Source organism: Marmota marmota, unplaced genomic scaffold (genome assembly GCF_001458135.2).
Source record: "Marmota marmota marmota unplaced genomic scaffold, marMar, whole genome shotgun sequence".
Taxonomy (NCBI): domain Eukaryota; kingdom Metazoa; phylum Chordata; class Mammalia; order Rodentia; family Sciuridae; genus Marmota; species Marmota marmota.
The window spans coordinates 31,097,858-31,112,604 of record NW_025999900.1 but is presented as its reverse complement, the minus strand read 5'-3'; positions in this window follow the sequence as shown (position 1 = coordinate 31,112,604).

Here is a 14,747-nt window from a genome sequence, read left to right as displayed (position 1 = left end):
TAGGGCACTTGCCTCATATGCACTTGCCTCATATGAACCCTAGATTCAATGCCCAGCATCACACACACACACACACACACACACACACACACAAATAAATAAATAAAATGAGGACAATTTTAGAGAAGAAAAGGGGTTTGGTGCTCACAGTTTCAGAGATGTCAATCAGTCCATAGATGACTGAAGCCATTGTCTGGGCCTGAGGAAAGGAAGAATATCACAGTATCAGGGTGTGAAAGAGGAAAGCACACAATGATCAGAAAGTAGAGAGAGAGAGCTCCTCTCACTGCAGATAAAACATAAACCCTAAGGACATACCCCAGTGACTTACCTCTTCCAACCACACCCAACCTGTCTGCAATTATCACCAGTTAATCCCCATCTGTGGACTAAGACACTGATTAGGTTAAGGCTCTTGTAATTCAATCATTCCACCTCTTGACTCTCTTGCATTGTCTCACATATCAATAAGCTTTAGGTTGGCACTTCATATCTAAACCTGTGTTTTCAAAATATCTATTCTCCCATTTATTGTGATGGCATGGCTCAGTTTATCTAGTTAGTATATTCTTTCTACATACCTTTGAATAGTCACCTTTAGTAAGCCTCACATAAAGCTGAAATTTCCAAAATGAAAAATTATAGAGTACAGTATTAAAACTGTCTTATCATTCCTCCCAGTTCTAAACCCAACATACTCATTATGTATAATTAATTGTGTTTGTATTGTTATTTTTCATTGTATAATCCACCCCCAATCATATATAAATACCTTACTTTCCTTAAGTAATTTGCTTATTATCCATATATAGGATGATACAGTATATTTTTTGTCATTTTATTTATCTCTACAAATAATAAGTGCTTTTTATATGATGGATGCTCTAAAATATTTGACAAATAATTCCAAAATATGATTCATCTTCATGCTGAGTTTATAAATGGTCAATTCTCAATTATTTTTTTCCTGGTTTTTAGAAAGATTTTCAATCATATCCTGTACATCTTGGTTCTTATAATGATATATTTGATCTTATTGTTTCTGTTGGTCCTCACCAGCTGCACTGACTTTCTGTCTGTGGGGAGTTCTTTCTGTGAGCAGGCTATCACTGCAGGTGGGTGTAGGAGAGGGAATGGTCTTACTTTCAGGGTCATGTTGGTGATGCTGCAACAGGAATATTTGTTTCTTATGCCAGTGGATATGGATAACACTACCAAGTACCTCTGACTTCTCCTTTCTAGGGCTTTTTATCAGGAAAGTCAGGCTTTTCTTTTTTCTTGGATTTTGTTTTCTTCTTCTCCATTTTCTTCTTCCTCTCTTTCCTTCTTTGATATTTATTTATTCATTCATTTATTTATTTTGAGTTTTATGATTTTTTGTGTGTAGTGTACTTTAAGGGTCAAAGTCCATTATTTTTTCATGTTAATGACCATTTTCACAGAATCATTTATTGAATATACTGTTCTTTCTGTAGTGTGTATCCTTAGTCTTATTGTAAAGATTTGTTGCCAACATGACCCTGATACTACAGCCAGAGAATGGCACTAAAAGAAAACTACAGGCCAAAAGCTCTGATGTATATTGTTAACTTTTGTATATGTGGTGTCCTCCCAAATGTGCATGTGTGAGACAATTCAAATACATTCTGAGGTGAACTTAGTAGATCATGAGAACTGTGATATAATCAGTGGATTACTCCTCTGATATGGATTAAGTAGGTGGTGATTTTAAGTATGTAGGGTGTAGCTGAAGAAGGTTCATTACCAGTGGCATTCATTTGGGGTATATATCTTTTCTGGTGAGTAGGATGCCTGGTTGCCATGTCCTGAGCTGCTTCTGTCCACCACGTTTCTCCGTGATTTTCTGTCTCACATTGGGCTTAAAGCTATGGAGTTGGCTGACCATGGAATGAACCACTGTAACCATGAACCAAAATAAACTTTTCCTCCTTTAAGTTGTTCTTGTCAGGATTTTTGATCACAGTGACGAAAACCCTGTCTAAAACAGAAATTGGTAATAGGAGTTGGGCCATTACTAAAACTGACAAGACTGTGTGATTGGGACACTTTTAGAATTGGTTTTCAAGGGAAGAAATTTTGAAAAGTTTAGAGATACAAAACAGAAAAAAAATTAGCATTCTATATAGAGCTTAATGAGTGATTCTGGTGGGAGCTCAAAAGACCAGAAGACTGATAGGACAACAGACAATAAAGATTGGGTCATGAGGTTTCAGAGGAGAAGGAGGACGTTGAAAACTGGACTAGAAGTCTCTCAGCTCCCTGGGTACCATGTGCTGAGCTGCTTCTTTCCATGATCTACCTCACTTTGAGCCTACAACTATGAAGCGGATCAACCATGGCCTGAACCACTAAAGCTATGAGCCAAAATGAACTTTCCTGCCTTTTAAGTTGTTCTTGTTAGGTCTTTTGGTCACAGTGATAAAAAGACTAAAACAGAAATAGATTTTTAAAATTTTACAGAACAATACTTTAAAACTAAATTAGAAAACAAAGTAAGAGAATTATATACCAAACCAAATAAGATTTATCCCTGGAATGTATAAATGTTTCAACATATCCAAATCATTTACTGCTGTATACCACATCAACAGAATGAAGGATAAAAATCCTATGATCTTCTTAATAGATGCAGAAAACCATATGACAACATTCAAAATCCTTTTATGATAAAATAGCTACAAATGGAATTTACCACTATAACAAAGGAATATATTTAAAATTCACAACTAACCACTTTATTCAAGAGCAAAAAGGCTTTTCCTCTAAGATAAGGAACAAGGGTAAGATGCTCGCTCTCAGCACTTGTATTCAACATAGCACTAGAAGTACTAAACAGAGCAAGAAGAAAAAAAATCAAAGACATCTAAATTAAAGAAGTAAAATGTTCTCTGTAAATGACATGATCTTATCTGTAGAAACTATTAAGGGTTCTACCAAAATCTGTTAGAAATAATAAACATCAGTAAAGTTGAAGGTTGCCCACTGAACATAAAAAGTATGCTGTGTTCATATGAAACTAGTGAAGTTAGTTAAAAATGGAAATTAAAAGCAACAATCCCATTGTCAATAGCTAGAATAAGAGAAAAATACTTAGGTACTGTTGTGTTGTTTTGTTGCGCGCGACTTCTTGCGCGCAAGAAAGACGCAACCCAAGAATCTTCTTTCAACAACTTTATTCAGGCCCCTGATAGTTCTTCTTCCTACTCCCTCTCGGATGCCCCTCCCAGCCTTAATAAAGCATCTCAAGCCCCAATGCAAAGCAGCCACGTGGAGCTTTCTCATAGAGTGATGAAAAGTCATGCGCCAACTCTCCCAAACAAGGAGTTGTTTGTCACAGACCACAGTGGAGCCAGCGCCATCATGTAATGGTGACCATAATTTGCATAAAGGCAGAAGCGGCTCACCACAAGGTACAAATACAATCAATAAGGTAAAAGACTTTTGTCCTCAAAACTATAAAACACTGATAAAAGAAGTTAAAGTAAAAACACATAAATGAAGAGACATTCCATGCTCATAGATTGAAAGAATTATTTTTAAGATTTTAATTCCACACAAATCTATAGATAATGCAATCCCTTTGAAAATTCCAATGACAATTTGTTTTTATAAGAGAAAAAGCAATTGTAAAATTCATGTGGAATCAAAAAAGACCTCATGCAATCAATGAAGTAATCCCCAAAAGAACAAAGCTAGAAATCACATTTCCTGATTTGAAAATATATTACAAAGCTATAGTAATTAAACAAAGTGGTCTTAGCATCAAAATTAACATACAGACCAAAGGAACAGAATAGTCAATTCATAAATAAAAGCACTCATATATGATAGATTAATCTCTACAATGTTTTCAAGGATACATATGGAAAATGAATAGTCTATAACATTGTTTTTTTACATTTATTTTCTGAAAATTTATAATAAAATATTTAAATGTACAAAAGCACAAACTTTCTGAAAAACTGTAGCAATCACAAACTTAAGAAATGAATGGTTATACAAACTTAAGAAATGAATGGTTATACAAAGTTATTTGAATTTCTAATGAATAATTCCTTACTTCCTTCCTCCATGTGCTCAGTTAAAGGAACATCATGATTTTGATTATCATTTCCATCATGTTAAGTATATTCATAACAAGCAAGTAGTTCTTGGATAATAATAATGTCGATTTTAATATTTTATATTTTTTACAGAAGAATTCTGCTTTAGGTAGATTTCAAGAAGTTTTTATAAAAATAAATGTTATGAATTTATCCATATTTATATTTTTACTATTGTTTATATAGTGAATGTCCATGCCTTAGTTTCCTTATCCTGCTCTTATTGAAATATGTTCAGATAATTTCCAAGTTGTTACTCTTAAGAAACAGTGCTGCATTTAATTGATGCTTTGCTCCTATATACTTGTATATCTATATTTCTTATGGAATATATATATATACACACACACCCCACACACACAGAAATGAGTATAATTTTTTAATCATTAGATTATTGCAACTCTAAAGTAGTTGTCACCAAAGTTTTATTCCTTTTTTGAGGTTTTTTTTTTTTTTACTATTTTCATGCTGCTTTGTTAGAGCTTGTGCAAGGAATTCATTTGTAGGCACAATAGAGAAAGAGAATGTCAGGAACATAGTGTTAGTTAAAAGCCTATGAATCAGAGTCAAACAGACCTGGTTTTGAGGATTTTCTCAGCCCCAATATGAGCCACCAGAAGAGCTGTTGAAGTGTGGGACCCTTAGATTTTCACACCCTTGTAAGAAATGTGTAAGAACTGTCATCCCTTTACATACTTTTAAAATTTGTTGTCTTAAATAATATATATTGATGCAGATATAGAGATTTTATATATATATATATATGTACATTTAGTACATATATACATACATTTTAGTAGTAAAATGTGGTCTTTTACCTACATAATTAGGAAGACCTTAGAATTTTAATATTTTCTAATCAACATCATATAACTTGGTAATGTGGATCAAAAGCATTAAAATCAAATCATCAATCCATATTCTAGGCAAATTTTAAAGAAACAATCAGACCTATATATATATGTATCATATCATCACACTGAACCTCAATAATTTGTATAATTAAAATAATTAAGAGTTAGAAATTAAGATATAACAAGTATGTGAGTTATGATTTCATTTCCTTTAAACCAAATTGAGCATGTATAGAAAATACTTTTTTAAAAAAATGATCAGGCTGATTACTAGGCTTATGTACAAGACTAGTCACTGAAATATTCTATATTTTAGACAAAATTTCAAAAACTATATATATGTTTAAATTGCACATTGGTACTCAGGGTATACCTCAGAGGAAGGCCCTGAGTTTAATCAGCACCAAAAAGTGAAACCGAACAAAAAAATTATTATAGGTATAACAACACAGAAGAACTTGTGTCATATAATTATAGCATACTGATGGTTTTATTAAATAAAACTTTTTATTAAATAAAAATAAGGCATTGACATTAGTTCATATTTCTGTATAAAACAATTTGCCCAAAACTTTTATTTCAAATTCTTCAAGTTTCAACTACAATGCACATATATGTTCTAGACTTTAAAACACACTTTTTAAAAAAGAATAAAGTTTTATTAAATACTTATTTATCCATAATATTTTCAGTATAATATATTTGAAAGTGTTGAATTGAACCAGGTCTACTTTAAATATTTTTCAAACTAGTTTATTATACCAAAGATACATTTAGATTTTAAAATTTATCCATTAAATCTTGGATGACCTATTGTTATTGTTGATAATATAATTATAAAACTGGGCCTCTTCCCATAGTCAAATAATTTGACAGCATCAAAAGAATTAGCTTACTATAATTGCCTAGAACATTAATTAACTTTCTGGCAATAGTAGGTAATAAAATGTTACTATGCACAAAACTATCTAGTTTCAGTTATGTTATAATTACATTTCTTTTATACTGCAAATAATTTTGCCCAATTCATCTGTATTCATTATAAACCAAAATCAGTTTAATATGAAAGCAATTTTAGCTAGAAATTTTGAATTTGAGGTTTTGATAAGAACAATGTCAAGTGAGCAACTGACAATATATTTTCTGAAATATTTATCTTAGCTGATTTTTTTCAAAGTTGCAATAATATTTAATTGCATATTATTAGTAACTACAAAATAATTGAGATAGTCTATCCACATAGAAGTTGCATATTCAGAATGGAAATGTATAATAAATGAACAAAATAGGATCATATTATTTTTTGTATACTTTGAATTTTTATCTCGAAATAATCTATAGTCTTTAATTGCAATAAAAATAAACTAAGAAGAAATTTTAGTTGTGGTACGAAATACTATTTATTTTCTATTTTATAGATTATATTCCATAATGTTGTTTAGAGACATATTTAATGTTTTTTTCTTATGTAAAGTAATGAGAATAGATCATAAACTCCATTTTTTTTGCTACTGTTTACCTTTAAAACACTGTGGGTTCTCAAAAGGCTACAAACATCATTATAGTTAACAGCCCTGATAGTCAATCAAATCTTATTCCTACTACTGATACTTTAAACTTCCTAGTAGCCTAAAGCATCAGGTATTAAAAGAGAGTTTGGAAAGTTTACGTTATTTTCTCATATTAAATTTAAAGAAAAGTATTTTAACAAGATAAAGCATTCGACCATTCCTATGCCATGCTATTTACTGACAATTTTGTGATAAAAGCACTATTTAAAGTCTCAAACACTTGTCAATTCCCAAAGCAAAACCCTTAGGGCAGAGCAATGATTTCCAGAAACCACAGAGGAATAAATAAATAGATTTAAAAGTTCAGAGTCAAATGGAGAAAAATGATCAAAACCTCTACTGTCTCCAAACTCTACTAGATATGAAAATACATTCATATATAAATCCAATTTTTAAAAAAAGATGGTTATGCAACAATAAAATACAAAGATATTTCCTCTGAGCAAATAATTATTATGTATTTCTGATGATAGATTTTTAATAATTCCTTAAAATATGAAGGAAAATATACAAAAATTATTCCAATGCCTTCAGACAAACAGGAACAAAAAAAAAAAACAGTTGATATATTTGAGTTAGCATTCTGTTAATATTCTGTTAATCTGTTAATCAAGACAAAAATTCTTAGCTATATATGCTTAATTACATAAATGTTTCATACTTCTCCTTCAATTTAATGTCATTAACTACTATTGTTAATGTGATTTTTTTTTTTAAAAATTATTTTTACAACTAGTGTCCATTTAATTAAACGGTAGCACTATCAGTTAATCAGTTATATGAAGAAATAACTGTCTTTAAATATTACAGACTTTACTTGAAAATGTGTATCAAAATCTCTTGATAGGGGAGGGAGGGGACATGGGGGTAGGAAAGATGATGGAATGAAGTGGTAATTATTACTCTAGGTACATGTATGAATGAACATAATGGTATAACTCTACATCATATACCATATAAATGAAAAGATATACTCCATTTGTGTACAATGACCCAAAATACATTCTGCTTTCATTTATAACTAATTAGAACAAATTAAAAAATATCTCTGCTATATCTAATTAAAGCAATAAGCATTTTATTTACCTAATATATAAATTCATTTTAACATTTTGTAAAAATTTAAGGCAACAATTAAAGTAAAGCATGTATTCCAATCTTTAGTAATTTTCTAAAATAATATTCATTGGTGGAAATTGAATTGCCCATTTTTCCCAGTCTTAAGGAAAAGAAAACCTGTTATTAGCCTGATACTAATATCCAACGATATAAAATAAACTTTCTCCTTCATTGTAAGGCTATATTTTAAAAACATGTTTTGGTGTTTTGGTTGTCTGCTGTATAGCAATCCTACGAAGTGTCATGGTAAGTATTTATTAATAGTTTCTTAGAGTAAAAAAGGTATTTTAACATGGATTTAGTTTGATGTCTGATTATTATTTAAGTTGATATTTATTGATTATTTTATTGAACATCCTATTTAAGGTACAAATTAAGGTAGTAGGGAAATAGTTGTGAACAATATAGAGAAAAGTAAAATCCCTTCCATGTGAAGCTTACATTCAGTACATGAATGTTTGACTATTTTCATTCATTGATATATTTTTTTAATACTAGGGATTGAACCTAAGGGCACTTACACACTGAGCCACATCCCCAGCCCATTTTTAGCCTTTTTTTTTTTTTGAGACATCATCTCCCTAAATTGTTTAGGGACTCCCTCAATTGCTGAGGCTGGCTTTGAACTTGCAATCCTCCTGCCTCGGCTTCCTGAGATGCTGGGATTACAGGTGTACGGCCGGGCTTAATAGGTATTTTCATCATATTCTGAATACTAATACTTTGTCAAAAATATTTTCTCTTAGGTTGGTGTTTTAACTTTTATCTACCTTTTATCTAGCATATTGTCTTTTTGGATACATAGAAGTCCTTAACATTCTCAATTTTATCTTAAATTTCCTATAGGGTTTGAGATTTGGAGTTTTGTTAAAGATGTAAATCTGAGTTTATTCATGTTTTTTTTTTCCCATAAAGCAAGTTAATATTCCAAGAACTACTGACTGATGTTCACCCTTCATGCTAGTGACTGAGCATATCATTTATGTCTGTTTGTTTCTTCTGGTTTCTATTCCATTTCTTTTCAGTCTCTCCCTAAGCCAGGATTATGCACCCTTATCACCTAAAAAGTTAGCATATATAATAAGGTGAGAGACAATGACATGCTCTTCTTCACTGATATTATATTGTGGCTTTTTAAGGACCATGGTTATCCTATTCATAAAATTCTAATGTTTTTAAAAATCCTGTTGTGACTGTGATTGGAATTGCATTGATTCTATAGATAAAATTATGGGAAAAGAAATCTTGGTAATATTTAGACTTACATCATGAAAGTATAAAGTCATTCTATAAAGATCTTTAATTTTAATATGTGGTTATTTGTGTGCTTTCTTTCTTTTTGCTACTTTTGCTTGATGTTATTTCATAGAACATTATTGATTTTCATGTAATCCCCATATTGATTTTTTTTCCCTATATATCTAATCCTTTTTTGTCTCATTTAAGAAATCTTCCTACTAACACATGGTCAGTATATTCACTAACTTAAAAAAAAAGTCCCTGGTATTTACATCTACAGGGTGCCTGGAGCTAACCTCTGGGTATGGTGAGAAATAAAAATTAAGTTGTGAAATTTTCCCATAGATATCATGGTAACTCCTTCAGAATTCACAAAGGGTTCCTCGTTTTCTTACAATACTGAGTGACATCAGTTCAAAAATTGGTTTCTGGGCTTTCTATTAGGCCTATTTGCTTATCCTTGTAAATATATCATACTTTAGGTTTGGTGCCCTTCATCAACATTGTCATTGCTATTCTTAAACTTTGTTTCAACACAAATTTTCTAGTCACCAAGTTAATTTACATAAGAACTTGCCAAGATTTTTTGTTTGGGTAAAGAATTGGTTTGACATATGTTTCCATCCTTTCAATATTGTGCTCCCAATCCATGACATCAGTACTTCTTCTTTTTATGTGTGTACATCTTTTTAACTGTCTCCTAATAATATATGAAAATTTTATAGTAAATGTTTTGCACTTACTCAGTTGAATTAATATTATTAACTGCAATTGTTGATGTGAGCCTTAAAAAGTTAATCGGTTTGTTTGTCTTTGTCATAAAAAGTACAATTATTTCTTGAATATCAGTTTAGTTTTTAGCAGCCTCAATATAATTTTAAATAGAAACAGCGATTAAAAGCTTTCTCATCTATTTTTTCAGTTGTAAAAAGATTTTATAATTTTACCATTAGGATGATGATAATTGCATTTTTAGATACTCTGTAAAGACATTCTCTTTTATTTATAATTGTCTAAGAAACAATTAATACATACTGAATATATTCTTTCTTGCTTCTATGATGGTGATCATGTACTTTTTATCTTATTCTACTAGTGCAACAAATACATTCGCTGATATTTGAAAATGAAAATGCATGACATTTGTAATTATGCATCATAATTTTTTATATACTGCTAAATTCTATTAGATAAATGGATACACAAATAATAAATAGATTTCTATACATTAAGTTTGCAAATCTGTTTTAATGAAAAAGTTGGAATAATTTTCATGCTTTGTAAAATTGTAAATTTTTTGTATACAAGTTTTTCTAGATTTCTAGAACATATTTATTCTTTTATTTTTACATAACAGTTTTGAATAAAATTAATATTTCTTTATTAAGTATTAAGAATAATTCACTAGCAAAAATATGTGGATTTGTGAATTATGTTTTAGTAACAAGGACATTTTTATATTGCATTTAATAATTTGAATAGTTTTTAAAACACTCTAATTTTCCCTGGGGGAGAAGAAAAGGGCTCACATCTGTAATCTCAACAACCGGGGAGGCTAAGGAAGAAGGATCACAAATTTAAGTCCAGACTCATGAACTTTAAAGGGCTCTGAGAAATTTAGTGAAACCCTGTCTCAAAGAAAGAAAGGATGAAAAAAAAAACAAAAGAAAGAAAACAAAAAATTGGATAGGAAATGTGATTTGGTGGTTAAGAACAACTGGGTTCAATCCCTGGAACAAAAAAATAAATGAATAAAAAATAAAACCTACAATGATTATGTGGTGATATTGAACATAGTCTTGAAACACTGGCCAGAACAATTAGATAAAAGAAATTCAAGAGATACGAATAGATAAAGAAGAACTTAAATTAGCACTATTTGCTGATGATATGATTCTATACCTATAAGTCTCAAAAAATTCCACCAGAAAATTTCTAGAACTAATAAATGAATTCAGCAAAGTAGCAGGATATAAAATCAACAACAATAAATCAAATGCATTTCTGTACATCATTGGCAAGTCCTCTGAAAGAGAAACGAGGAAAAACTACCCCATTTTCAATAGCCTAAAGAAAAATTGGGGAATCAACTTAATGAAAGAGGTAAAAGACCTCCACAATGAAAAGTACAGAATGCTAAAGAAAGAAATCAAACAGGACCTTAGAAGATGGAAATATCTCCCTTGTTCTTGGATAGGCAGAATTAATATTGTCAAAATGAACATTCTACCAAAGGCACATATACAGAATTAATGCAATTCCAATCAAAATTCTGATGACATTCCTCATAGAAATAGAAAAAGAAGTCATGAAACTCATCTGAAAAAATAAGAGATCCAGAATGGCTAAAGCAATCGTTAGCAAGGAGAGTGAAGCAGGTAGTATCACTATACTAGGCCTTAAGGTATACTGTAGAGCTATAGTAACAAAGACAGCATGGTATTGATATCAAAACAGACTTGGAGACCAATGGTACAGACTAGAAGACACAGAGACTAACCCACATAATTACAGTTATCTTATATTAGACAAAAGTGCCAAAAACTTATTTTGGAGAAAAGATAGCCTCTTCAACAAATGCTGCTGGGAAAACTGGAAATCCATATGCAATAAAAATGAAACTAAACCCTATGACTCACCATGCACAAAACTCAACTCAAATTTGACCAAGAACCTAGGAATTAAACCAGATCTATTGCTCCTATTAGAAGAAAAAGTAGGCCCAATTCTTCATCATGTCAGATTAGGTCTTTACTTCCTTAATAAGACTCCTATAGCAAAAAAATTAATATCAATAATCAATAAATTGGATTGATTCAAACTAAACAGCTTCTTCTCAGCAAAAGAAACAATCAGTGAAGTAAAGAGAGAACATACAGAAGGGGAGCAAATTTTTACTGCATATATCAGATACAGCACTAATCTCTAGGGTATATAAAGAACTCAAAAAGCTAAACATCAAAAGTAAATAAATAGCCCAGTCAATAAATGGGCCAAGGAACTGAACAAACACTTCTAAGAAGATGATATATAAGCAATCAACAAATCTATGAAAAAATGTTCAACATATCTAGCAATTAGAGAAATGAAAATCAAAACTACTCGAAGATTTCCTCTCACTCCAGTCAGAATGACAGCTATCAAGAAAAACAACAACAACAACAACAATAAGTGTTGGCAGGGATGTGGGGAGAAAAGCACACCCATACATTGCTGGTGGTACTGCAAATTGGTTCAGCCAATATGGAAAGCAGTAAGGAGATTCCTTGGAAATCTGGGAATGGACCCACCATTTGACCAAGCTATCCCACTCCTCAGTCTATACCCAAAGAACTTAAAAACAGCATACTACAGGGACACAATCGCCTCAATGTTTATAGCAGCACAATTCACATAACTAAACTGTGGATCCAACCTAGATGCCCTTCAATAGATAAATGGATAAAGAAAATGTACACATACACAATGGAATATTATTCAGCAATAAAAGAGAATAAAATCATGTTATTTTCAGGTAAATGGATGGAGTTGGAGAATATAATGCTAAGTGAAGTAAGCCAATCCCAAAAAACTAAATGCCAAATGTTTTCTCTGATTTAAGGGTGCTGATTCATAATGGGGTTGGAGTGGGGGGCATGAGAGAATTAGATGGACTCTAGTTAGGTCAAAGGGGAGGGAGGGTAAAGGAGCAGGCATGGGGGTAGAAAAGGAAATGGAATGATATGGACATCATTATTCTAAGTACATGTATGAAGATATGAATGGTATGACTCTAATTTTAATACAACCAGAGATATGAAAAATTGTGCTGTATTTGTGTAATATGAATTGTAATGCATTCTGCTGTCATATATAACAAATTAAAATGAAAAAAAATAAAAAAGAACAATGTACAGCTGGCGATTCACCTCAATGACAGGGCACTTGCCTAACATATGTGAGACCCTAGCCATACAAATGCAATCCACAGTACAAATTTTAGAGAAAATTAGTACATGATTTTTAATTATAAAAAGTAGCCAATATGGGCTGGGGCTGGGACTCAATAGTAGTGAACTTGCCTGGCATTGAGAGATGCTGGGTTCAATTCTCAGCACCACATATAAATAAATAAATAAAAAGTTCTATCAACAACTTAAAAAAAGTAGCCAATGTGTTATTAAAGACAGAAAACTAGAGGAAGTGTAGTAACAGATGTCAAGTTCTATGATTATATTATATTTATGCAGGAATAGAAAAATTGACCAATAGGACAGTATAGATTGTCTATAAACACATCCACAAACAGATATAATAAAGACTGTGATAAATGTGGTATTGTGATATAGTAATATACAATATTGTATTGCCTAAAATAGAAATAAATGGTCCAATTGGATATTTATATGGAAAACTACATTTGACCTCCTCCTCAAGCCATCCATGAAATTCAATTTCAGTAAATATTCTAGATCTGAAGAAAAAAAATAAGGGAAGAGAATATTTTCACAACTTTGAGAAGAATAAGATTTCATATGCAAAACAAAAACAAATATTAAGTATGAAAAAAGTTAACTTGGAGTACATTAAAATTAAAAACTTTTGTCTGCAAAGCATACCATTAAATAATATGTTAAGTTTCTAAGTAGGAGGAAACATTCACAATACATACATGAAAGAAATAACTAAGTCAGAATATTTATAAAACTCCTGATTTTAAAAAGTAGGAAATCAAGGCAAAATTTTGGCAAAAGAATTGAATAGGAGCCTCACCAAAAATTATTCAGTTCACCGATCAACACATGAAAATATGTTTTTGTTTTTACATGGCCATGACAAAAAATAAATCTCAATAATGCCTTAAACATACAGAAATAAACCAAGTCTAAAAGAGCTAAATAATATAACCAAAACTCCACCATCAAGACTAGCTTCACCAGAGTCCCATGCTCAACAGGGCACCACACCTGGCTTAATGCTCTGTGACTACAATCTAGAAGTTCCTAGTAACATTTCAGCAGGGAGTCCCAAGAATACTTTGTACTAGATCCACAAATTACATGGCTCATCCTGTTTATAATAAATAGAGACATGAAGGTTCAAATTTAAGGTGATATTTGGATATTTAGAATGCAAATGGTATGTTTCAAATGTTTTATAATTTTGGCATAAACTGGGTTCAATATACCTTTGACATTGGCATTTAAGAATTTCCCTGGGCTGGGGATGTGGCTCGGGTGGTAGCGCGCTCACCTGGCATGCGTGGGGCCTGGGTTCGATCCTCAGCACCACATACAAACAGGGATGTTGTGTCCGCCAAGAACTAAAAAATAAATCTTACAAAAAATTCTCTCTCTATCTCTCACTCTCTCTCTCACTCTTTAAAAAAAAAAAAAGAATTTCCCTGTACTAGTTATATTAAATGTAAACCATTTAACTTCTATTGAGATATTTTTATGCAATTTTATACTTAATCTTGAGAAAAGCTATTGTCACGTATATCAATTTAAAAGTAAAAAAAAAATATTTTTTTTTCCTTAGAGACAAAGTCTGGTGTTTTTGTTCCTCCTAAATGATTTTGATAATACTGGATAATGGAAGCAGTTTTTCATTGAGAATATTACAATATATTTTATTTTTTTTTCCATTTGAGAGTCACTATAATAAAAATATCATGTCATAAAATTACAATGTGAGGAAAGACTACTCAGAAACAAAATTAAGGAGGGTTTAGATTGAATCTTTGAATATTCCTTAAATCTTGCTTGATAAATTTATTTATAATAATGCTTCCTAAAGCTCCATGCTTTATTTTAGAAACTTTGACATGGATCATGCTCTTTTGCCTACAAGTGATGTGT